Here is a 25200-nt window from a genome sequence, read left to right on the forward strand (position 1 = left end):
GCTGACGAAGCAGAAGGGAGGGCCCGAAGAAATAACATTAGAATCATCGGCCTACCCGAGGGAATTGAAGGCAGTGACCCTACCAACTACGTCGAGAACCTCCTGTTACAGGAAATTGGGGCTGGGAAACTTTCCCAGGGTTTCACCATAGAGAGAGCCCACCGATCCCTTGCCAAGCGTCCACCCCCTGGATGCCCACCAAGACCAATTATAGCCAAAGTGCTTAATTACAAAGACAGGGAAATTATCCTCGCCTTCTCAAGATCAGGCGGTTGCATACAAAAAGACGCAGCTAGGGTCGCCATTTACCCAGACTATACCTTGCAAGTCCAAAGAAGCAGAGCCCACTTCTCCCGCACCAAAGCTAGATTGAAAAATGCAGGCCTGCGCTACATGCTCCTGTACCCAGCTAGGCAAAAGGTCCTGCTCAACAACAAAGCCTATTTCTTTGACACACCAGGCAACGCCATCGAATGGATGGACAAAGAACAGATCCCAGACCTGGAACCACAACAGAGGAAACCACGACAATCGTCACTATGACACATCGCTTTCACATCCCCAGGCAGATTACACCTGACCCAAAAACCACTTCATGTAATACGGCAACCTTCACTTGATAGGAGCCACCCTAGACACGAAAGGCTTCTTGGTTTGACACCTTCCGAGGCTGGCCCACCAGCACCCCCTGGAACAGTTAGGGTTGTTACCCGCCCATAGGGCACCAGTAGACCTAGGTCGAATGGAGCAGAAACGGGACAGTCAGAACGAGAGGAACCTCGCTAGACCTGTTATATTAAAAGTTAAGTTGAAGTTTAAAGTTCAAAATGAAAAGAGCCCCTATTCCGGGGACTCAGTTAAAGTTATATACGTGGGGCACCAAGACTACCATTCACTGCACTGTTGTGGAACATACCATGTCCTCCTAAAACAACCTCACCCGTCAACCCGGGTGTTTGAACTACACCCAAGGCCACCCCCACCTACACAAACTACAATTCGATCATGGCAGACAAAATTAGAATAATGTCCTGGAACGTTAGAGGCCTAAATAGCTACGTCAAACAGCATCGCGTTCATACATTTATGAAGCGACAAAGTCAGCATTGCCCTACTACAAGAGACCCATCTAAACGCACCCAAGCAGGCGGCGCTGGGCAAAGTTTGGAGGGGAACCCTGGTAGGATCCTCCTACTCTACCTACGCTAGAGGAGTTTTGATTTGGATAGCCCCTTCCGTTCCCATAAACCTGACCTACACTAAAACCGACAATGAAGGCAGAATGGCCTTAATTCAAGGCACCATTGAAGGGAAAGACCTAAGTCTAATCTGCACCTACGCCCCCAACCACGACGCCACAGTATTCTTCCGCTCGTTGCACACCCGTCTCAGCCCATGTAGAGACAGCCTCATTATCTGGGGGGGGGACCACAATTGCACCCAGGACCCACGCATAGACAGATCTGACAACAACCATGCCGGCCCTTCCCCGCCTGCCAAAATACTGAACGCCCTCGCTCACCAGTTCGCCTTGAAAGACCTATGGCGAGAACGGTATCCAGACACCAGAGCCTACTCCTTCCACTCACACCCTCACGCTGTTCACACCAGAATAGACTGCATTTTCACCAGCGAGGAACACTTCGAAGACACGCAATATCTGGCCAGAGTACTCTCTGATCACTCCCCCCTAGTGACCACGTGGAGGGTCATCGCGCCTAGACCCCCAGTGCCCACATGGAGACTTAGAAGCGAGGCACTGCTAGATCAGGCCTTTGGCGAGCAAATTAGACAAAGCACGTCAGATTACTGGCAGACTAATTTAGATAGCGTCCAACACATAAGCACAGCATGGGAGGCATATAAAGTAGTGATGAGAGGGTAAATGATTGCAGCCAAGGGAGGGGCCATGAGAACCACCACGTCCTTACTAGTGCGCGCTGAGGAAGAATTGACGGACCTGGAAGGAAAAACGCCACAGGACCCTGCCCTTATGAACACAGCAATAGAGCTCAAACAAGCTTGCCTAACACACTGGGAGACCCTTGGGAAATTAAGCTATGCTAAACATCTGGAAAGGACACATGCCCTGGGAGACAAACCTGGGAAACTCTTAGCGTGGCTCTATAAACGTGAAATCCCTAGAAAACCCATTTGCGCAGTTCAAGGTTCAGATGGCCAGATCATTCACACACAGAAGGAGATTAATTTAGAGTTTAAAAAATACTATCAGGCTCTGTATTCCGACCCTGCACCACCCTCAGACACAGACATCGAGGACGTTCTCGACATCATCATGTTACCTCGGCTTGATAGACAGATAGCGGAGACCTTAGAAGGCCCCACCACCCCCGAGGAGGTTGCGGTCACTATTAGATCGCTCCTATCGGGGAAGGCACCTGGACCCGATGGACTCCCAGGAGAGTTCTATAAGACCTACGAGACTATACTAGCCGCCCTGCTGTCCCAAGTGTATAACGAGGCATATGAATTGGGTCGCCTGCCTGACACCATGAGAGAGGCGGTCACCGTCCCCCTGCTTAAACCCAACAAAGAAAGTTCGGAATGCGGATCATACAGACCGCTGTCCATGCTCAATGTGGACAACAAAATACTGACAGCGCTTCTGGCAGGGAGACTGCGAAGGACTATCCCAGTTTTAATTCACTACGACCGCACAGGGTACGTGCAGGGTCGCTCTATCACAGAAACAGCACTGATAGCTACCCAGACAAATGCGCAGTGGCGTCCTTAGACGCCTCCAAAGCTTTTGACTCAGTCCGATGGAAATGGCTCCATGCTACGCTAGCCAAGATGGGAATAGGGCCATCCTTCCTTAAATGGGTAAATCTCACCAACACAGACCCCACGGCCAGGGTACGTACGAACACCACCTTCTCTGACAAATGGAGCCTTTTCCGAGGTACAAGACAAGGCTATTCCCTCTCCCCCATGCTCTACATATTAGCGGTGGAACCAGTGGTGGCCTACCTTAGACAGGAATACGGTTACGGAGGCATAGTAATAGAAGGGACGACCCACTTAGTCTCCATGTATGCGGACGACATACTTCTTTACCTGAAAGACCCGGAACATATATTACCTTACATAATTGAACCACTAGAAGGGTTCCACAGATGCACCGGCATCCAAATCAACTATGACAAGTCTTGCCTATACCCCCTAGCAGCCTTGAGTAGGACAGACGAGGACCACCTCCCGACCCTTGCCCTCAAATGGGAACCCACATCCTTCAAATACCTGGGCATCACGATCCACCGAGACCCCACAATGGAGCATATGCTAAACACATCTAAGGCTAAGGACGGCCTGGCCAAATCAATTGACTTCTGGAGCAAGCTACCACTTTCAGTGGCAGGCAGAGCAGGGCTTCTTAAAATGGTGGCTCTACCAAGACTTCTTTACTTCTTCACTAATATACCACATAAAGTCCCGCAGCCATTTTTTGGGGATCTCAAACTCTGCAGGAAATTCTTATGGGTGGAAGGCAGAAACAAAGTTGCCCTAGAACAACGCAAAGGCCTTACGACAAGGGGCCCTTAAGGTCCCCAACTTTGAGCTATACTACTTAGCGGGACAACTAAAGCACATGATCCAGTGGATGGCAGACAACGCCACGATCGACACCCGCCTTCTGCAACCCTCAAATCCCCACCAACTACTTAGAGATATGCTCTGGATCGAGTCAGGTCCCAAACACCCAGAGGTATACTTGATTCGCCTTGGAATCCTGATCTGGAAGCGAGCCTGCAAAGCCACCGGGATGGTCGACCCTTATTCCCCACAGATCCCGATCAATGTGATCATGTCATCCAGGCCTGATGACCAGAAAGTAATTAGGCACACATGGGAGGCCCGCGGGGTCGGCACCCTGGGGGACCTGGTGGACGAGCGAGGCATCCTCACGTTCACTGAGCTCCAGGAGGCCACAGGGTTACCAACCGGACAATTCCTCCTGCACAGTGCCGTGGTGAAAAGTCTTGCAAAACGTTGGCCGGAGATAAGAGTCCCTGGACACTGGTCATGCGAACATAGAAAATCTGTTAAATGCGGCAGAGGGAGGGCACGAAACCTCAAGGCTCTATGAAACTTTTCTCACCTGCACAGCGCAACAAGACCTTAGGAGCAAGAGTAAATGGGAGCTCGAACTCAGCACACAGTTTGTGGATAAGGATTGGGATACCATAACAGGCTATCATAAAAGAGTCTCCAGGAACGCCCGCTTGCAGCTTATACAATTTAATGTACTTAACAGAGCATACCTTACCCCGGACATCATCACAAAATTTAGCCGGACGGGCGCCGTGGTGTGCCCCAAATGCCTGGAACCCTGTGTGGGGATGACACATATGTTTTGGGGATGCCCAGCAATCCAAGCTTTCTGGAAGCAAATCGAGGCAAAAGTGGCAGAGGCAGACATTACTCTGGATGTGCAAACACCCATGGCGAGTATAACGGACTCTTACCCCAGGGGTAAAAAGAATAATCCTCTAAACAGACTAAAGGACTTAATGTACATTTTAGCAAAACGCTGTATTGCTATGGCTTGGAAGAGCCCTAGAGCCCCCAGTGTTGCAACATGGTGGGAAGACCTCCACAGATGGACAGCCTGCGAAACGGGGGCGTGGGAACTGGCACATCGACAACAAAAGGTAGACTCCTCTGCAGACTTATTGCAATGGATGGCCATCACAACGACCCTATTTTATGGGAAAGGGGAGAGCTCTTCTGAGGAGGACTCGGACAGCCTGCAATAGTCCAGCACACACAGAACAGAATGGTCTTGGTCAAGGGGGGAGGGAGGGGAGGAGGGGTTGGGTGTTAAACGTTATTGTTTTATGTGTATGTAAACAATGGCTTTTGGAAAATAAAAAACAATTTAATAAAAAAAGGAAATTCATCAGGAAGTGGTGGCTCGACGCCTCTCACCTGAGGAGGCAAAGACCAGATGTCATCCGGAGCTAGAAATTAGATGACTCTTTAAGGGCTGCCTATAAGCCAGAACTAATGGCATGGGAACTGAAGCTAGAAGAGAGTTTGGGTGGGGGGAATTGGGGGCACATGCGGTTATTGTTTGGTTATTAATCCACCCATTGACTACTCATGGCCATGCCACTCCTTATGACTACGCGCAACCAGTAGATGCCCCTTCCCATCTAAAACACCCTTTCTACAGGATCTCTGAGCTAGCTCTATACTCAACGGTGAAGCCTAAGCAGTCTTCTGTAAGGTAATGGCGTATTTGCAACTGTAGATTAGCTCCTAGTCTAATAACAATGTCTCAAACAAGTGCGACACTAGGCACTTGATTTATATTTAAAAAAATGTGTCTTTGCATCTGCTCCTTGCACTGAATTCCTGTTACTAACAAGCATAGGCAAAGCCAGTAGTTTTGGCTCGTGTACAGGCATTTGTCAGGCACAGTCATAATATACCCACGCGCTAACACTGTTTACCAGCTGTTGCCATTTTATGACCGGTTCCATCATGGCAGTGCCTGGAAAATGTCTATCCCATGCCACCATAAAAGTCAAAACTGTTGCTTGTTTTTAATGCTCTGCTGCTGCTGAAGCGAACACATAGGTGCACGTTATTCTGACACCTTACCTGTCTGTGCCGCACTTCTGCGCCAGATTCAAATAGTTTGAGACTCTTTGCTGGCGAACACCCACCTCACCTCCGTTTGGGGCACTCAGCTGGAAATCCATAGCCCTGTGGCCCTTCTGTAAATCCAGTGGTGCAAACAACTGAGCAGGGTGGGAAGCTTTGGTTCCGCTTTATACATGTTTTTTAAACTGTGTAAAAGTGGTCTTCTACATTTATTCAAACTTATTTATAGCTGCCAGTGAGCTGACTTCTATGTTCTGTCACTTTTAAGACTTAAGGCTAGGAAAAAGAAATGCACCACATTAAAAGCACCAAACATTCGTTCTTGTCCTAAGGTATACATTGAAAACTCTCCTGTTTATCAAAAGGAAACTACAACAAACACTGACCTTGGCATCTATGCATTTTATATCGATATGATTGTGACATTGTTTGCAAGGGGGGTCAGGGGCTTCAAAAATGTCCATTTATGGCGGTGGGCGGAGCTAGGCAAAGTTCCCAAACAAACTGTTTGGCGTGCACTTATTGTGGGGGGCGGGGAGGAGACCCACGAGTCAACTATGAAAAGTTGATATCAATGCCACAGTCAACCCCCTAGCAGTCTCCGCCGCATAGATCTAGCTCCACAAGTTCGACTAGCCTCAGGGGCGTCCGCAATCATACCTTCAGATGTCCTCGAGCCTTATTTGGCCGGTGCTGTGTGTTCCACCACCTCTCCAGAATCTCTACGTTCGCCTACGACCCTCTCTGACGGCACTCCAGAGCCCCACAGCAACTGCCCCCAATCTGGCACCAAGGCTCGGTTCACCGGTTGCTTGTTCAGACAGTGAGCCTTCCCTGATCTACTGGTTAGAGGAAAGAACCTCGCAACGTCTCTCCGCCGTCAAGCCCCGCACCGGTGTTGCGTGATATTCTGCATCCCCATGCTAGAATGATGGATACGCTGTTCGGCAGTCTTCGGGCCGAGCCTACAAAGTCGCCCTGCCCCCTGTTGGACGAGGCTTTCGGGTAGGCGTAGCCCAGCCATGGGGACGCAGAATATCATACAGCACTGGGGAGTATCCAGCGGCGGGCCGTGCTCCTGGTCGTCTTCCAACGTGCACTAGAAGTCAATGTTAACTCCTGTGCACTCTCTAACCGTCAGCATGCCCTGTACGGAGCTGCATTGGGAAACAGGTCGAAGACAGCACCATTAGGTGCTTCTTCCTTAGGCCAAGATCTCTTGTCACTTCTGAAATGTCATATGTGCTGCTGATAAGCTTCAAATAACTGGTTCTAAGTGTTCAGGCCCCATCATTACAAATAGAAATCAACAGCAACAAAAAAATGGCTTTCTGCTAGATGCAAATTCCACTGCACGGCCTGTTCGCTAATAAAGCTGCTATTGCTCCTCACCCAAATCCACTTTTATCAGGGCTAATGCATTAGATCAACCCTATAAGCTTCCAGGGAACCTCTCTCCTTGCAGGATAATCCTCCTGTGAATTAACTTCATTCCACTCTTCCTGGTCCTCACTGTTAGTGGTCCGCTCCCAGTGCACCTGGGCGGGCCTCATCGGTTGCCGGGTCATCCTGACAGACGCCATGGAGCTGCGTCCTTGCAGCTGGGACACCACAGAGATCTCCCTGCTTGCTATGGATCACAGGAGGCGAACACATGGGCTGGGGGCACCCAGCCAACCGCAGGCCCGGCTCTGGGGGCACCCGGCCAGGGTTGCACCAGGAGCCGTGGTCACATGGCACAACCATTCCATGGGGACAATGTGGCCCAACAGGGGCACCATCCGGATGCAGGGCCCCGCCAGTGGACCTGCTGTATTTGGTGTGGCACCAGCATGGTGCTTCCAACAAACACACCAGAGTCAGTTTTTGGTCGGCTGATGAGCCGGAAGCGGCTCGTCCCATTTATTACACAAGTCCTGTGAGCTTCCATGCTCCCAGGAGATATACAACACTCCTCCTTTTTCATAACGACCAAACAACATAACACCAAACCACAATACACACAATAAGACTGTAACTGCAACTAATCTTCACACACTTAGGGGCCCAGGTCACCCCAGGGTGACAGTCAGGATTGGTGAGCTACTGGTGACACATTGGAACCTCCACATGCAAGCACACCCTTTATTAACCTGGGTGAGTTGACCATGCACCACTGACACAACACCATCGCTCGCACCTGACACCCCTCACTACAAAACCCACAAGCGCAGGAACACAGCTTCACACTATATTTTGACTGGGCCAGTTTAGGTGTGCGGGCTCCCTGCCTTGATGCAGGTCCGCACAATACCAGTCCGGCTTCCGTTGAGATCTCTTCAGGACAGTTCGGAATTTAAGGGCCGGTAAAACCGCACCTGGGGGCATCAGGGCCACATCGGCCTAGTCCTTAGCTGGTGGTGCAAAGACTGTGGCAGGATGATGGTGTTACTATGACAGGCCAGCTCAAAGTTCAGGGCAGGCCACCTCGGCCTAGTCTCTCGATAGTGGCAGGATGACTGTGGCAGCAAGATGGCTGAGCGCTGGTGTTGGACAACGGGCCACTCATGTCACTCCCCCCTCCACATGGGCTGATGCAGGAGTGCAACCCTCCTCGACTCCTTCTTGGTGGGGGGTCCCTGCCATCTGGCTCTGAGGTGGCGACCGCACGTTCGGTACACTGGCATAGGGCCTGCTTGTGTATGGTGAGCACGGGCAGCCCCGCACTTACTTTATTGTACCTCGGGATGATGTTGCTCCTACCTGGAACCTGCAACCAACATCCCCTTCCATTATGCCGCCACATCCGACAAAGCTGTGTCCTTTCTTTCCCCTCCCCCATCTTTGTTTTACAACTGGACATCGCCGTTGTTGGGCCCGGGATCACACTAGGGCCACTCTTCTGATTTAGCACTGAGGGGGCACAAGTACTCCTTGTCGAGCCGCTACCCTCGTGCACGCCTCTTGGGGCAGAGTCGCTGGCAGACTGAGAGGGGCGCCTATGTTGTTTTTCCCCACTTGATTGTGGGATGTATTTACCCATGCATCCGAGCCCTACCTCAAAACTGTGCAGTACTGACATGGAAAACATCATGATGGCCAGAGCGTCCCAGAAAATGCACAGGGAAATGCATGAAGAATAGGCTGCCACTCATTTTTGCCGATGTTATGGGCACAGAAGGACACTGCCTAAAACCACCATTGGACTACCCACACAGTAGTCTGAAACCATTGGGAATGGCAATGCTGATTCCCAAAAGCAAACCCATAACTGTTGGGAATTCATTTTCGTAAATCCCAAAAAGGGGTGCAGTTCCAGTACTCACCACTATCAGAAAGCCGGCGTTTTAAAACCACCAGATTTTGTTTAAAACTGAATAAATGAACCCAAGGCAAGCCAAAGAAAGACTTACTGAGAGGTGGATCCAATGTAAAGTTATATTCTGAAGTGACTTGAAGGTTTATAACAAGACTGGCTGAGCTGTGGATTTCAGCAGTTTAAGTAAATTTGGACTGAAAGACACTAAAAATCTAAATGTTTAAAACAAATGAGTGACCTACTTTGAGTGTCACATAGGTTGCAATTGTTTAAATGTCATAGTTTTAAACTTAGAATCAGCATTCTAGCTGCATATGTAAACATTGTCTTGACTTAAACTGGGTAACAAAAAGTGACATTTTATCTGAAACCTGGCTTAAGGAACTGAATTCTGCCTGGCAACTACCCCCATCAGGAGTGAAACTTGAGTCACAGCTGTGTTCCCAGGCCTATCTGCCTTTTGCTGACAACACTAAGGATATGCCATCTCTCTGATAATTGAATTAGGGGGAGCCCCCACAGAATACAGGAGCTCTGAACAAAGCCCTGTCCTGACTCAGGCAAATGTTTTATTGGCGGGAGTCGTAAATGGAGCTTCCTCCTGGAAGGACAGGGGAGGGGCACTGCCTGTGAGAGCAAGCTGGCTTGGCAGAACTGGAAAAACCAGAAATTCAACCTTGTGCTGGGGGGAAACCACACCCCTTTGGGGCCAGAACATAACTCTAAAAAGATGGATCATTCATAGAGCGGACTTGTGAAAATTATTTAAATGATACCATAATTCTTGTGATTTTTCTGCCCCCATTTTAAGACGTGTTAGGACCCGGTGGTATGTTCAGGGGGGTTTTAGCGGAAAAGAGGATATTACTCAAAATGTGTGCATGTGAAAAATCTGACACTTCATCAACTAATGTCCATACTCCTTGCGCACATGTGTGTAAATTTGGGTTAATGTCCGAAATTGCAAAATCAGTTAAAAAGTGCAAAATATTGCCATTTCTGAATGCAAGCTCCCAGGAAGAGCAGATTTGGACAGGGTATACCTCCTGTGATGCATGATGGGTGCATGTAATTTCAAACCACTGTGTAGCTATGAAATATGTCTTTTGGGTCAAAATATAGATTGTGTGTAATTTGACAGGGGTGGGTTCTCTGTACCATAAACAGACCTCATCATGATGACACTTCATTTCATTCCCCCAATCAAGTGGAAGCGGATGAAGTGGCCAATGACAAGGGGAGAGGGGTAGGGCCTAGGAAGCTAGCCTCTCCACCCATTTTCAAAACACATAAAAGCAGACAGGCAGGACAGATAGATCCATTTGCAGCTGGAAGCTCTGCCGGGAAAATCCATACTTTACCTCCATCAATCTCTAGAGAAAGCTGTGCAGAAAGATCCAGACTTCAAATCCATCAATCTCCAGAATCCAGAGAGAGAGCAGACCCAGACCAGACGCTGTGCACAGAGACCGTCCGGGGCGAGTGAAGAAAACCTGACCAGATCCGTGGCGAGGCCCATTTAATTCAAGAATATAGTGTGAGTACCTAGCAAAACTGTGCAGAACCAATCCCTTAGTTAAAATAATATAATTAAATCTATTTAATCTAAGTAGAACTGCCTCCTAACTGTCACCTGTCATTTGCAAAGCTGTCACCTGTCATTTTCTAATTGCAAGCTGCACTTGTCTTTTTGAACTTTAAAATTTCAAATCTGAAAAACGACCTTTATTTAATCGCTCATATCTCCATGACCGTTTGGCCTAGAGACTTGCAGTAACTTTCATCTGGAAGCTGAGATCCTACGCTGTTCTAGGACCCCAAAACGATATTGATAGTCCTTGTAGTTCCTCTGTAATCGCGCCCGGCGCACTCGGAAAAATCTGCCGCGATTTGACATTTGGCCGCGATTTGCAAGTTTCTCCACGTGTAAAAATCGGTTTACAGTCATAATGTCGACAGTCAAAATGTCGACAGTCAAAATGTCGAAAAAAAATGTCGAAAAATAAAATGTCGACTTTTTTTTTCAATGCATTTTTTTTTTATATGGGGGGGTTCCCCCCCCAACCCCCCTTTTTTAATTTTTTTTTTAATTTTTCCCTTTTTTTTAGCTCCCAAACCCCTAAAATAAATATATAATTAAAAAAGGAGAAAGTCGACATTTTTTTTTCGACATTTTTTTGTCGACATTTTTGTCTGTCGACATTTTTTTTTCGACATTATGACTGCACACCTAAAAATCTGCCGCTGCTTGCCTTCCGTTAAAGAAAAAATTCGTTTGCAACCTGACAACCATTATAGAGCATTGCTAAAGTGAGCCTGAACTCATCCCAAGTATATTTCCCTCACCCTGAACCTCCTAGAGGGAATTAAAAGCATTTTAGTATATTTTTCACTTCATTGCCAGCACATATAAAAGCATTTTGGGCCTGCGTTTAAAACTCCGATCTGTAGTCTAAGCTTGCTGGGGTGAACTGAATCACATTTGATTGCATTTCTGAGAACTGTGTGCCTTCCTTCCATTTCCTTGCATTGCATAAAGGGGGGAGGGAATTGCCAGAGAAAAGTGATTACATTGTTTTGTTGAAATCATATTGAGTATTTTCTGTACTGCATTTTCATACCACCTTGCATCCATTTGAAACCATAAAGTATTGTTGCTATCTTATCCATCCTATAACCACTCATCATTGATTATAAAGAAGTGTGCTAGTGCCAGACTATCCATTATTGATTACTGCTCAGATTAGGTGTGATATTCAATTATTAAATTAGTATAAAGTGTGATATATATATCTATTGTTTAAATTATCAAATAAACCTTTTAACTTGCAAAACAGAACTACTTCTTGGCTCAGTGGGGTCAGGAGGATTCCAAGAGAGGGGTGTTATATAGGGGTAGTCATCCAGAACGCATGAACTGGACATAAAGATATATCAATAAGGGTTTCCATTCAGTATCCCAGACTAGGCATTGACTTAGCTGTAGTGTTGAATTGAATCCTCTTACAAATTGGGGGCTCGTGCCGGACGTTTGGATTAGATCTATCACTTGTGCAGATTAATACAGCGTGCCAGCTGACCAGATACACATATCCGGTCGGAGCACACGCTGTGTTACGCTGTAAAGCACTCCTCAAAGGAACGCTCTAAGAAAAAGGTCTGTTTTGCAAAAATAAAATACTAATTTCTGTACGTCAGGACAGAGACCAATCTCTAGAATGACGACCTTAGTAGACATGAAAATAGCGAGAGGGCACTTCTTACATAAGTTATTTGTGAGAGGTGAGTGGACTCACCAGGACCGCATGGTCTGGTTGCAGGCCATAACGCAACAGGTCACTGAAACAGGGTCAGATATATGGGGAGATCAGGGTCCCCTACATGTGGCCCTGAGTGAACTATACATGGCTCCTAAAGCTAAGGATGAACAAGACAAGATGGTTAGGATAGCGGCATACCTGTACCTATATATGGGAGACATGCAAGATAAATGTACTGAAAGCCAAGATCTGGCGAATAAGCGACAGATGGCGTTAGAGAAGGTCCAATCTGACCTGGTCTCTTCTGAGCAGAGGCTGCAGGGGAGCCAGGAGTCAGAAAATGAGAGTAGACAGCACATCATTAAAATAAAGAGGGATATGGACATCCTGCAACAGGAAAAGGCTGACCAGGATACCAGATTTCTGGCCTTGCAGAAGGAGTACCAAGAAGGTTTGGACTCCCTACTGCAGAGCCAGAAAAAGCTGGAGCAACAGTTAGACTTCAATAGGGCATGTGCTGAGCAGGTAGTCACCCTGCAAAGCCACCTAGATAGGGAGAAGGCAGAGAGCAATAAACTGATTTTGAAAGACCTGGATACCCAGGCAGAATTTGACCAGGAGCGCCAGAAAACTGGTGCCTTCCAAAGGCAAAGGGACGACCTGGCGGCACAGATGCAGGCTCTTAGTCAGGAAAGGGATACCTTAGGCCAGGAAGTCTGCCACTTAAAAAGGAAATTGGAAGAAAATCACCTGGCCCACCAGGGACTGAGTGACCTCCAAAAAGAACACCAGAACTTGTTAGAGCACACCAGGAAGATGGAGGATGCTCTGGCAAGAAAGGAGCAGGCCAATAGGGACACAGCTCAGGAGGTAACCCTCCTGCAGCAAAGACTGGCCCAGTTCTTCAGGACCAACCAGGAAGCACAGAGGGAAAATGAGGCCCTCTGTCAACACAATGATAGGCTCCAACAACAGGTAGCGATGCAGGAGAGACTGATAGAGTCTAGTAAGGCCTTAACTGAGGAACTGAAGGCACAAATGCAGGCTCTTGCATTGCAACAGGGAGCAGGGGCGGATAGAGATGAGGTTCGCTGGGAAAGGGAAACTCCGGAACATAACCTCAGGAGCCCTAGTACCAGAGGCCCTCATACCTCTCAGTCCCTGGACTCTGCCACCCCCATGTCCCCTGGCGCACATGAGCACAGGGCCACAGGGATGGCAGATTACTATCCAGCCAGAAGCATGGGGCTCATAGGCCAGTACCACCCAGGAATGGAGGGGCGGGCATCCGGGTATGGGCACCCAAGCACAGTGCAATTTAGTGGGGAACCCCAGGAGAGTAGGCCCATTAAGGGCATCCTGAAAACCTCTGCCCAGTTAGGTCAGTGGGGGGTACCCATCAAATCCTGGCAGCAAGGAGGGATCTGAAGACTCCTCTGAGCGGTACAGGACACAGGAGACCAGGTCCCCACATTCTGCCAGCCATTTCCAGGCTCGCAGAATCCGGGAAAACCTGGAAGAACAGACGGGAACCTCTGGGAGCAGTGCCTCTGAGTCAGAAGATGAATGGACCAGGGTTACCCGGACCAAAAGGGCCAATAAGACAAAAAGGGCCTTGCTTAAGGACCCCTTAAAGCAGATTAAGGCAATCAGGAGCGTCATCACGCCGTATCATAAGAATGCCAAGTATTCTGTTTGGGAGCACTTAGAGTTGTTTGAGCAAATGATGGAGACTTTCCATTTGAAGGACAGCCAAAGCTGTATCCAATATGTAAAGTGGACATTCTCCCCAGAGTACTCCAGTTTCTTTGCAGGGCTGGAGGACCAAAATCATTCCAGGTGGTCCACCTATAGGGCGGCCATATTGAAACATTTTTCTGTTCACAGAAATCCTCAAGAGGCTCGCAAGGCAGCCTACAATTTACAATGTGGGGAGGATCAGGCCCCACAAGAATTTGTGCAGGATTAAAGCGTGCTTTTGCACAGACCACAAGAAGGGTGCGCACGGATAGCAGAGAATTTATTAATACGTTTTTCCATGCCTTGCCCAAATATATAATGACCCAGCTCGTGAGAGATGTTCATGAGAAAAGATCTTTAGAATGGGTCATTGAACAAGCCACCCGCATCTACGAGGTGCAGAAACCGGTGGAAAACAAAAACCAGCCCAAAAACCCCAAAACTAACAGCACCCCTGCTGCTGCCAAGGTGGCAGAGGTAAAGGTCACCCCCGTTTTAGAGTTGGAGATGGGGGGGCCTAAAAACCTACCTGCACCTAATAATGCAAGGCCCAGAAGGTCCTCGGGCCAGTGACAAACAGGGAGTCAAGGAGGTAGTCCCACAAATGGGGTCCCTCGCTCTCCTGACTATGTAAGTCCCCGTTACAAGGGGAATCGACCCATCCTGGGTTATGTGTGGACTCCTCCAGCCCAAGGGGGGGGATCCAGCCAAGCACCTAACCCAGGGAACTTCCCTCCTAACTTCCCACCGGAGGGCAGAAATTCTCCAAATCCTGGGCAGAACTTTTTCCCCAGGTATCCACCCAATTTCCAGCCCCAAAATCCTCCACCCTTCTTTCCCCAATTCCCTGAGCCCAGACAACCTAATCCGGGAGAGGGGAGGCCAAGGGTGGAGGGGTACCCAAATCTTCCCAATCCGGGGTATTACAAGAGAAGGGATAGTTACCCTTCCCGGGATCAGCCCAGGGGAGAAAACAGGGCCCCGTATCAGCCTGAGCGGGTGTCCCAGTTAGAGCGCCAGGTTCAAAACATGGCGCGGGATCTGGGTCACATACTCAGGGCTCAGCAGAACCCTCAGATCGGCATGCCGGCGCAGAACGCACCCAACTCTGGACCTGGTGCTCCAGAACAATGACGGGGGCAGCACCCCGATAACTCACCGGTTCCCAGGGAGCAGGCACAAGGGGAAGGGGGGTGTAAAGCCTTGGAGGAAGCTTCCTTCCTCACTTGTAAACAGCCCCTGGAAACCCAGGAACCGGAAACAAAATCTCTTGCCCCTGAAAGTCTGCCTCCTAAGGAGCAGAGGGGGGGTAGGAGAAACAAAAGACCCAAACAGACTCAGTTTGAGGAGGAGGTACAGATCTTCCAATTTGAGGGAGAGGGATCCTCAGAGGATCCTGGAAAAAGGATCTTCTCCTTCAGAGAGGGGGGAACTCCTCCCAAAGAAAAATGGGTCCCTCGGGATGCATATCCAGACTGGGGAGATGTGGAGACTGAGCTACCGCCGCCCACCATCTCATCCCAGAATCAACAGCAAGAAAATCCCCTGGTTCAAACCCATCCCGGTGACTGCCTCCAAAAAGGGGGGGGCGGCCCGGAACCGGAGCCAGGGGAACCCACAATGGCTCTGGTCTCCAGTTGCCAATTTTTTCTTTCAGATTCCCAAGGCTCTACACAGAATTCTGCCCAAATCTCTTCGCTAGCGATGTCCAAAACTAGAAAGTTAGCCCACCAGTTGTCCAAAAATGTGCATTATCTGTGCCCCCTTGAGGAGAAGGAGGGAAGATACTATGCCCCGGTACAAGTACAGGGGCAGGGTACAATTTTGGCACTGGTGGACACTGGATCTCAAGCTACCCTTCTGTCCAGAAGGGCCTTTGACGAACTGAATGCAGGAAGGGGAGGGAATTACCAAATTCCTCTCACCTCACTTCCTGGACAACTCCAGAACTTTGACGGGAAGGAAATTCCCGTTGAGGGGACTGCAGATTTGGACATTAAAATTGGGCGACACAAGTTGAAACATCCGGTCATAGTTGTGACTCCAGGGGGCACCCCTTGTTTACTAGGGAATGACCTCCTCAGAAGGTTGTCACCCCTAATAGATTGTGTAAACAAGGTCCTCTGGACCCAGACTAGCCGACCAATAAAATTAAAACAGAGTGTCAACCATGTTAGTTTAAACGGCACCTGCCACATGGTTGAACAAAAATCTAACCAAGTAGAATTTCACTTCCAGAATAACCAGATTCCAGACGTGACAGTAATAGCAGTAGGACAACAGACTGGTGATGGAGGGTCCTCTCTATTTCTGAAAATCAACCTTCCTTCCAGTCTAAAGTGGTACTCCACGCTGGAAGGAAACACTCTGAGATTCTATACTAATCCACAATCAGAAACTCCCACTCCTATAGTCCAGAAAGATGTGAAATCAGCTCAGAGCCTGGCTGATATTCAGCAAATTGGAGAGCAGTTGTTCATCCCTGTTCAGTTAAATGATGGGAAGGACTCTGTTCTCGCTCGAGTGTGTGTGAACAACGGTAAGAGCTTCATCAGCGAAGCCATGTTCCGCCAACTCCCAAAAGATCCAGCCATTCCCACATTCAAACTGATAGACAAATGGGAAATGGACCTGGAAGCGCCTAATTCCAAACATCTCCTGCCAAGCAGGTGTATGCTCAAAATCTCCATTGGCAACAAGAGCATAGTCCATAATTGTTGGGTCGTGCGAGACGTCCCTGCCGCCTTTTACTTAGGCAGTGACATTCTCAATCGCTTTGCCATTAGTTTGGACCTAATAAACTTCAAAGCTTGGTCCCGATTAGCGGATAATCCCATGGGCTTTGATGATCCAGAAAAAGCATTTAGGTCAGCTCAATTGCTACCTTATGCAGTTGAAATTCAGGTTAAAGAGGAAGTCACCATCCCAGAAAGGACTCGACAATTCTCCCTGGAAGTGAAAGCTAAAAGAGGACAATATTTGCAAAACCCTGATGCTTACATACATCTAAATGCTTCTCTCCAACTGCAAGGGTTGGGGGTAAACCCAACACCATTAGTCAACATAGAACATGACACCATTCCAATAGAGGTGGATAACAGCGACTTGAAGAGTATTACTCTAGCCGCAGGCACCATTATTGGAATGGCGGTTGATGACCAACATTTTTCCATAGATTTAGGTAATGAACTGTTAGGGCCAATCCCCAAGGACTGCTTTGACAGTGACAGTGATGACAATACAACACCAGACAGGATTTTTACCCGGCATGGGGGGAACTTCCTGGTGTACACTTCTTGCCCTTATGGTAAGGAAGATGTGACTTGTGACTTCAGAGGGGATGAGGTGATTTTCCAGGTCCATGAGGGCTGCCTTTCCCACCTGAAGCCTCCGGTCCAAATCAGCACTCTGACCAGGGACTTCTCCACCCATCTGGAGGAGGCCGCTGAAATAGCCAAACCAGAAGTCTTTCCAGGCTTCAGGCAGATGGTGGAAGAGAGAGTCAACCTAGCTGACGCCTGTGTGACTCTGGAACAGAAGCAAAAGTTGAAACAAGTTTTCTTGGATTTCCAAGCTCTCTTTGCGGTAGACTCATATGACTGTGGTCGCACTGACATTCACACAACAACAATCCCCACGGACCCTGGCATGACTCCTGTGTTTGTGAAGCAATATCGCTTGCCTCTCGCATCAATGGAGTCCCTTACTGAAATAATTAAGAACCTTGAGTCCCGGGGAATAATCCGTCCCGTCCACAGCACCTTCAATAATCCGGTGCTGGGAATATTGAAGCCAAACGGCCAGTGGAGACTCTGCGCTGACCTTAGGGAGCTCAACAAACGGGTCCATACTTCCCGATGGCCTCTGCCCTACATTGACCAAGGGCTGGCCCAGATCCAGGGGTCACAGGTATTCACTGCAATAGACCTGACCAATGGATACTGGACCGTGCCGGTCAGTAGGGAGGACCAATACAAGCTGGCTTTTACCTTTGGGGGCCAGCAGTACACATGGACCCGGACTCCCTTCGGATACCTTAACTCCGGTAATGAGTTCAATATTTTCCTACATAAGGCCATGCCCGACCTGGGTGCGAGGGGTAACCTGGCTTATGTAGATGATGTCCTCATCATAAGTTCATCTGTGGAGGAACACATAGCAGAGATCCGTTATGTTCTGACCCAGTTGAGGGCCGCCGGAGCAAAACTTTCCTTTCAGAAAGCACAGTGGTGTAGAACCCGTGTTAATTTCTTGGGGCATGAGATTACTCCCCAGGGTCTCTGTCCCCAGGAAAAGAAAGTGGAAGCACTTCAGAAACTGAAAGACCCCACAACTCTGCGGGAACTAAGGAGCCTCCTTGGACTGACTAATTACAGCAGAAAGTTCATTGAGGGCTACGCAGAGATCACTAGACCCCTGATTCATCTCCTGAAGGGGGGGGGTCAAGTGGGAATGAGGTCCAGAACAAGCCGAGGCAGTAAAACAACTCAAAAGAAGCCTCTCACAAGCGCCTTGCCTAGCTTACCCTGTCAGAAACAAGGAGTTCTTCCTGGAGACGGGGTTCTCTAATACGTGCTTGACGGCAGTATTATACCAAAAGCATGACAATGTCAATAAAGTAATCTCCCATGCGAGCAAAACTTTATCCTCTGTGGAGGAAAAATTCAACGATTGTGAGAAGGCACTCCTGGCAACGGTGTGGGCATTGAAGAATTACCGCCCGTTTATCCAGGGGGAACACATCATAGTGGAGACTCCACACCAGCCTCTGCAATATCTCCAAAGTGATAGAATCCGGGCCGGAAATGTGAGTAATTCCCGAATTACTTCCTGAATTCTCTCAATGCAAGGCTTTCCTGTGGAGGTCAGATATGGCCAAAACAAGAAGAGTCCCCTCGCGCAAGGTCTGGCTGACTTGCATGATTGTGCCAGAGAAAACTGTCTCGAGGACGAAAGTCTAAAAATCAAGGACAACACGGAGGCATACCTTAATTCCCCACACAAAGTCTTTGAAGAGGACAAGTGTGAGGGAATGCCCACTGTCTATGTGGATGGATGCTCTTACCATGTTGACAACGACGGGGAGAAAGAACTGGTGGCCGGCGTAGGGAATGCATGGGTGAATGAGTCCCCAGAACCCTCCGCTGGATACAAAATTGGTCCCCGAAGTAGTCAGGTGGCAGAATTGATGGCTGTGCATCAGGCCATCCTCACTGCTGTCCAGCATCAACTCCACGAACTGGTCATAATCACAGATTCAGATTATGTACGGAACGGGTTCGTGGAGCACCTGGTTAATTGGAAAACCAGAGGCATGTTATGTGCTAACAACAAACCCTTGAAAAATGGGAAGTTGATCCAAAACATTGATGATCTGGTCACCTCGAATGAGATGACCATCTATTGGAAGAAGATCAAGGGTCATTCCAAAATAGAGGGACCAGACAAAACTGGAAATGACTTAGCTGATCAGCTGGCCAAAACCGGGGCCATCCAAGGGGATCTAATTGAGATTGAATCCCTGTTGGGGGAAATCCAGGTCACTGCTATCACTAGGTCCCAGACAAATGCTCACAACGACCTTTCAATTGCCCAATGGAGTAAGGAGACCCCTGATGCTGATTTGATTACCGCTCAGAAGGGGGATCCAATAATTGGTAAATTTTACCAACACCTTGAGGACCCTGAGAACTTTCCCCTGACGGATACCGATTACATTGGGAAAGAGGACATAAGAGTGTTGATGAAATGTCCAAAAATGTTCCGAATCCAAGACGGTTTGCTGGTAAGGAAATCCAAAGCTGGCCACGATCAGTGGGTGGTTCCTACCTCATTCCGAAGCCTGATGTTAAGTCACGCCCATGATGCGGCCACCGCCGGTCATAGGGGGTTTCACACAACATTGGAAATCTTAAGAGAGGTTGCATATTGGCCACACATGGGGCAGGACCTCGACCAATACTTGAAGGGGTGTCTTGTGTGTGCACAATTTCAGCCATCATCCCTCACGCACCGTGCGCCTCTCCAAAAGAGGGGGATGACACTGCCATGGTCAGATTTACAAATCGACTTTGTAGGTCCCGTGATTCGCTCTGCTAGGGGGAATAAGTACATGTTGACTGTGACATGCTTGTTTACCAAGTGGGTGGAATGTCTCCCAGCCCCAAATTGCAAGGCAGAAACAGCAGCTGCCCTGATGATCAACCACATCTTTTCCCGTTTCGGTCTACCTCAAAGGATTGAGTCAGACAGGGGTAGCCACTTCACCAGTGAAGTAATGACAAAGATGTGGGAGATACTGGGGGTCAAAAGGAAGTTACATATTGCTTACAGGCCAGCTTCTTCTGGGGCAGTAGAGAGATATAACCGAACCATTGTGAGCCTATTAAAGAAGTTTGTGGCAGATTCTGGGCCAAGTTGGGATATCCGATTACCTCTGGTCCTAATGGCCATCAGATCTACCCCTTCATCTGCAACCAAAATGTCACCATTTGAGTTGATGACTGGGCGCAAGATGGTGCTTCCGCAGCATTTGCTCTATAGGACCCAAGAGCAGACACTAATAAATGCCTCCACTACTCATGAGTATGTGGAGAATTAAAGGAAACACCTCCAACATGCTTTTGCTTACGCTCAGCGGAATCTAGAAAGATCGGCTGATAGCATGAAGACCCATTATGACCTGAAAACTTCCAGGAAGGAATATCAGGTGGGAAACCGGGTCTATCTATACAACTTCCAAAGAAACCAGGCAAAACAGCGAAAATGTTTGCCTACATGGAAGGGACCCTTTGAGGTTATAGACAAAATCTCCCCTGTGGCCTACAAAATCCACATCCCCAAAGGTCCTTTGGCAGTGGGGGAAGACAAGTGGGTCCACATAAACCAGTTGAAATGTTGCCATCCCAGGCACACTCTGCAACAACTGGAGGAATCCTCTGGAATCCTAGTGGGTACTGTCTCAGACTAATTCAGTTCCAACCATAAAACATACCACATCTAGTCTCTAAAATATTGTGATTTGCATGAAACTGTCTCTTAGTTATACTGTTTTTTTTTCAAAATAAGAATGTAATGTTTCGTTATGATGAAATGCATATGCTGCCCCACTATCTCAACAGTGGTGGAAACACGTCTATAAGTAGGTATTGCCGCTCTTCCTTTGTCGTCCTAGGAGAAAGAAAACCTGGAGACGGGCCAAGGAGGACGATCCGGAGACCGGGAGCAGAGACGCAACGGGCCCGGGGTACCGCCCAATATTCCCATCAGGACCGGCGAGGAGACCCGATCGATCCGACCGGATGGAGAAAAAGATGCTGAACTGTGCCATCTATTGGAAGAAGATGAGGAAACATCCCAGGTCTTGCGAGTCCCATCAGTGAAACCGAATGGCCATCGCAAGAGGGGGGCTTGTGGGATGTATTTACCCATGCATCCGAGCCCTACCTCAAAACTGTGCAGTACTGACATGGAAAACATCATGATGGCCAGAGCTTCCCAGAAAATGCACAGGGAAATGCATGAAGAATAGGCTGCCACTCATTTTTGCCGATGTTATGGGCACAGAAGGACACTGCCTAAAACCACCATTGGACTACCCACACAGTAGTATGAAACCATTGGGAATGGCAATGCTGATTGCCAAAAGCAAACCCATAACTGTTGGGAATTCATTTTCGTAAATCCCAAAAAGGGGTGCAGTTCCAGTACTCACCACTATCAGAAAGCCGGCGTTTTAAAACCACCAGATTTTGTTTAAAACTGAATAAATGAACCCAAGGCAAGCCAAAGAAAGACGTACTGAGAGGTGGATCCAATGTAAAGTTATATTCTGAAGTGACTTGAAGGTTTATAACAAGACTGGCTGAGCTGTGGATTTCAGCAGTTTAAGTAAATCTGGACTGAAAGACACTAAAAATCTAAATGTTTAAAAGAGATGAGTGACCTACTTTGAGTGTCACATAGGTTGCAATTGTTTAAATGTCATAGTTTTAAACTTAGAATCAGCATTCTAGCTGCATATGTAAACATTGTCTTGACTTAAACTGGGTAACAAAAAGTGACATTTTAACTGAAACCTGGCTTAAGGAACTGAATTCTGCCTGGCAACTACCCCCATCAGGAGTGAAACTTGAGTCACAGCTGTGTTCCCAGGCCTATCTGCCTTTTGCTGGCCACACTAAGGATATGCCATCTCTATGATAATTGAATTAAGGGGAGCCCCCACAGAATACAGGAGCTCTGAACAAAGCCCTGTCCTGACTCAGGCAAATGTTTTATTGGCGGGAGTCGTAAATGGAGCTTCCTCCTGGAAGGACAGGGGAGGGGCACTGCCTGTGAGAGCAAGCTGGCTTGGCAGAACTGGAAAAACCAGAAATTCAACCTTGTGCTGGGGGGAATCCACACCCCTTTGGGGCCAGAACATAACTCTAAAAAGATGGATCATTCATAGAGCGGACTTGTGAAAATTATTTAAATGATACCATAATTCTTGTGATTTTTCTGCCCACATTTTAAGACGTGTTAGGACCCGGTGGTATGTTCAGGGGGGTTTTAGCGGAAAAGAGGATATTACTCAAAATGTGTGCATGTGAAAAATCTGACACTTCATCAACTAATGTCCATACTCCTTGTGCATATGTGTGTAAATTTGGGTTAATGTCCGAAATTGCAAAATCAGTTAAAAAGTTCAAAATATTGCCATTTCTGAATGCAAGCTCCCAGGAAGAGCAGATTTGGACAGGGTATACCTCCTGTGATGCATGATGGGTGCATGTAATTTCAAACCACTGTGTAGCTATGAAATATGTCTTTTGGGTCAAAATATAGATTGCGTGTAATTTGACAGGGGTGGGTTCTCTGTACCATAAACAGACCTCATCATGATGACACTTCATTTCATTCCCCCAATCAAGTGGAAGCGGATGAAGTGGCCAATGACAAGGGGAGAGGGGTAGGGCCTAGGAAGCTAGCCTCTCCACCCATTTTCAAAACACATAAAAGCAGACAGGCAGGACAGATAGGGACCTTCAAATCCATTTGCAGCTGGAAGCTCTGCCGGGAAAATCCATACTTTACCTCCATCAATCTCTAGAGAAAGCTGTGCAGAAAGATCCAGACTTCAAATCCATCAATCTCCAGAATCCAGAGAGAGAGCAGACCCAGACCAGACGCTGTGCGCAGAGACCGTCCGGGGCGAGTGAAGAAAACCTGACCAGATCCGTGGCGAGGCCCATTTAATTCAAGAATATAGTGTGAGTACCTAGCAAAACTGTGCAGAACCAATCTCTTAGTTAAAATAATATAATTCAATCTATTTAATCTAAGTAGAACTGTCTCCTAACTGTCACCTGTCATTTGCAAAGCTGTCACCTGTCATTTTCTAATTGCAAGCTGCACTTGTCTTTTTGAACTTTAAAATTTCAAATCTGAAAAACGACCTTTATTTAATCGCTCATATCTCCATGACCGTTTGTCCTAGAGACTTGCAGTAACTTTCATCTGGAAGCTGAGATCCTAGGCTGTCCTAGGACCCCAAAACGATATTGATAGAACTTGTAGTTCCTCTGTAATCGCGCCCGGCGCACTCGGAAAAATCTGCCGCGATTTGACATTTTGCCGCGATTTGCAAGTTTCTCCATGTGTAAAAATCTGCTGCTGCTTGCCTTCCGTTAAAGAAAAAATTCGTTTGCAACCTGACAACCATTATAGAGCATTGCTAAAGTGAGCCTGAACTCATCCCAAGTATATTTCCCTCACCCTGAACCTCCTAGAGGGAATTAAAAGCATTTTAGTATATTTTTCACTTCATTGCCAGCACATATAAAAGCATTTTGGGCCTGTGTTTAAAACTCCGATCTGTAGTCTAAGCTTGCTGGGGTGAACTGAATCACATTTGATTGCATTTCTGAGAACTGTGTGCCTTCCTTCCATTTCCTTGCATTGCATAAAGGGGGGAGGGAATTGCCAGAGAAAAGTGATTACATTGTTTTGTTGAAATCATATTGAGTATTTTCTGTACTGCATTTTCATTCCACCTTGCATCCATTTGAAACCATAAAGTATTGTTGCTATCTTATCCATCCTATAACCACTCATCATTGATTATAAAGAAGTGTGCTAGTGCCAGACTATCCATTATTGATTACTGCTCAGATTAGGTGTGATATTCAATTATTAAATTAGTATAAAGTGTGATATATATATCTATTGTTTAAATTATCAAATAAACCTTTTAACTTGCAAAACAGAACTACTTCTTGGCTCAGTGGGGTCAGAAGGATTCCAAGAGAGGGGTGTTATATAGGGGTAGTCATCCAGAACGCATGAACTGGACATAAAGATATATCAATAAGGGTTTCCATTCAGTATCCCAGACTAGGCATTGACTTAGCTGTAGTGTTGAATTGAATCCTCTTACATGATGATAGGATGACCTCCCTGGCCTCCCTTCTTCATGGAAGGTTGGATGACATACAGTGCACTTTTGACTGATCCTGTATTACGTTACTTACACCTATATTGTTTCTCCCACCTGGTGCCCGGGGTGGCTTGGGCACTGTGGGTGCATACAGGGGGGGGGGGCAGTTCCGTCACGCGGCCACTTCCACGCTTATTCATGTCACTGCACAGGCCCAGGTGTTCACTTGCCACGCCCCGCCTCTCGGGAGGGTGCAGCTCCTCCTTTCCTTTTGTCTCTCTAGGGACCGCTACTACTGGCTGGTTGGGCTGCCACAGGCCTGAATGTTGTTTTTTTAAATTTTTCTTTTCACCACCGTGGGCTCTCTGATCATAGGCCATGCCCACCTCCTTTGTTCCTTCAAGGCAGTTGCGTGAGGGCCCGCTGGCTGCCCCTCAGTGCCTCAGGGACTGTAGGGAGTTGCCAGCTGGCATCGATGCCCCCGCTCCACCTTCTGTTCACTGCTGCAGGCCCAGGTGGTAATGGGCCACGCCCCCTTCCTTATTCTTTTCGTGGCCGCCGCGGGTCTCTGTTTCTTTCTCCTTTTTTAACTTTTTTGTGCTTTTGCGGCCAATGAGCTGGCCGCCACACACACCCTGCCTCCCCGCCCGCTCCCGATTCTTCTTCAGACACCGGAGCGTGTGCGCAGGAGCATGCAGTAACTCCACGGCAGCAGGCGCGGAGCTCGGCAGGCTACGCCTCTTCTCCGAGGCCTCTTGAAGGGGCTGCCTTGCGGCCTCAGTTGCTCTCTGCTTCGCGGCTACAGCCGCTTCCTTACCACACGCGGCCGATGCTGCCTATCTCCTCACCGG

At 48.0% G+C, this 25200-nt stretch overlaps 1 protein-coding gene and 1 long non-coding RNA gene across 2 annotated transcripts in view; one reads left to right on the top strand and one right to left on the bottom strand.

Moving 5' to 3' along the window:
* The window catches only part of MTM1 (myotubularin 1), a 1347122-nt gene extending 1340630 nt beyond the window's left edge, over positions 1-6492 (bottom strand). Inside the window, exon 1 of the mRNA XM_069612751.1 lies at positions 6292-6492. The gene's annotated coding sequence lies outside the window, so the exon portion shown is untranslated. The remainder of the gene's footprint in view (positions 1-6291) is intronic.
* LOC138480937 (uncharacterized) overlaps positions 1-25200 on the top strand; it is a 549246-nt gene that overhangs the window by 506211 nt on the left and 17835 nt on the right. The window lies entirely within an intron of this gene.

Source organism: Ambystoma mexicanum, chromosome 5p (assembly GCF_040938575.1).
Source record: "Ambystoma mexicanum isolate Mex_15411 chromosome 5p, UKY_AmexF1_1, whole genome shotgun sequence".
NCBI classification, from domain to species: Eukaryota; Metazoa; Chordata; class Amphibia; order Caudata; family Ambystomatidae; genus Ambystoma; species Ambystoma mexicanum.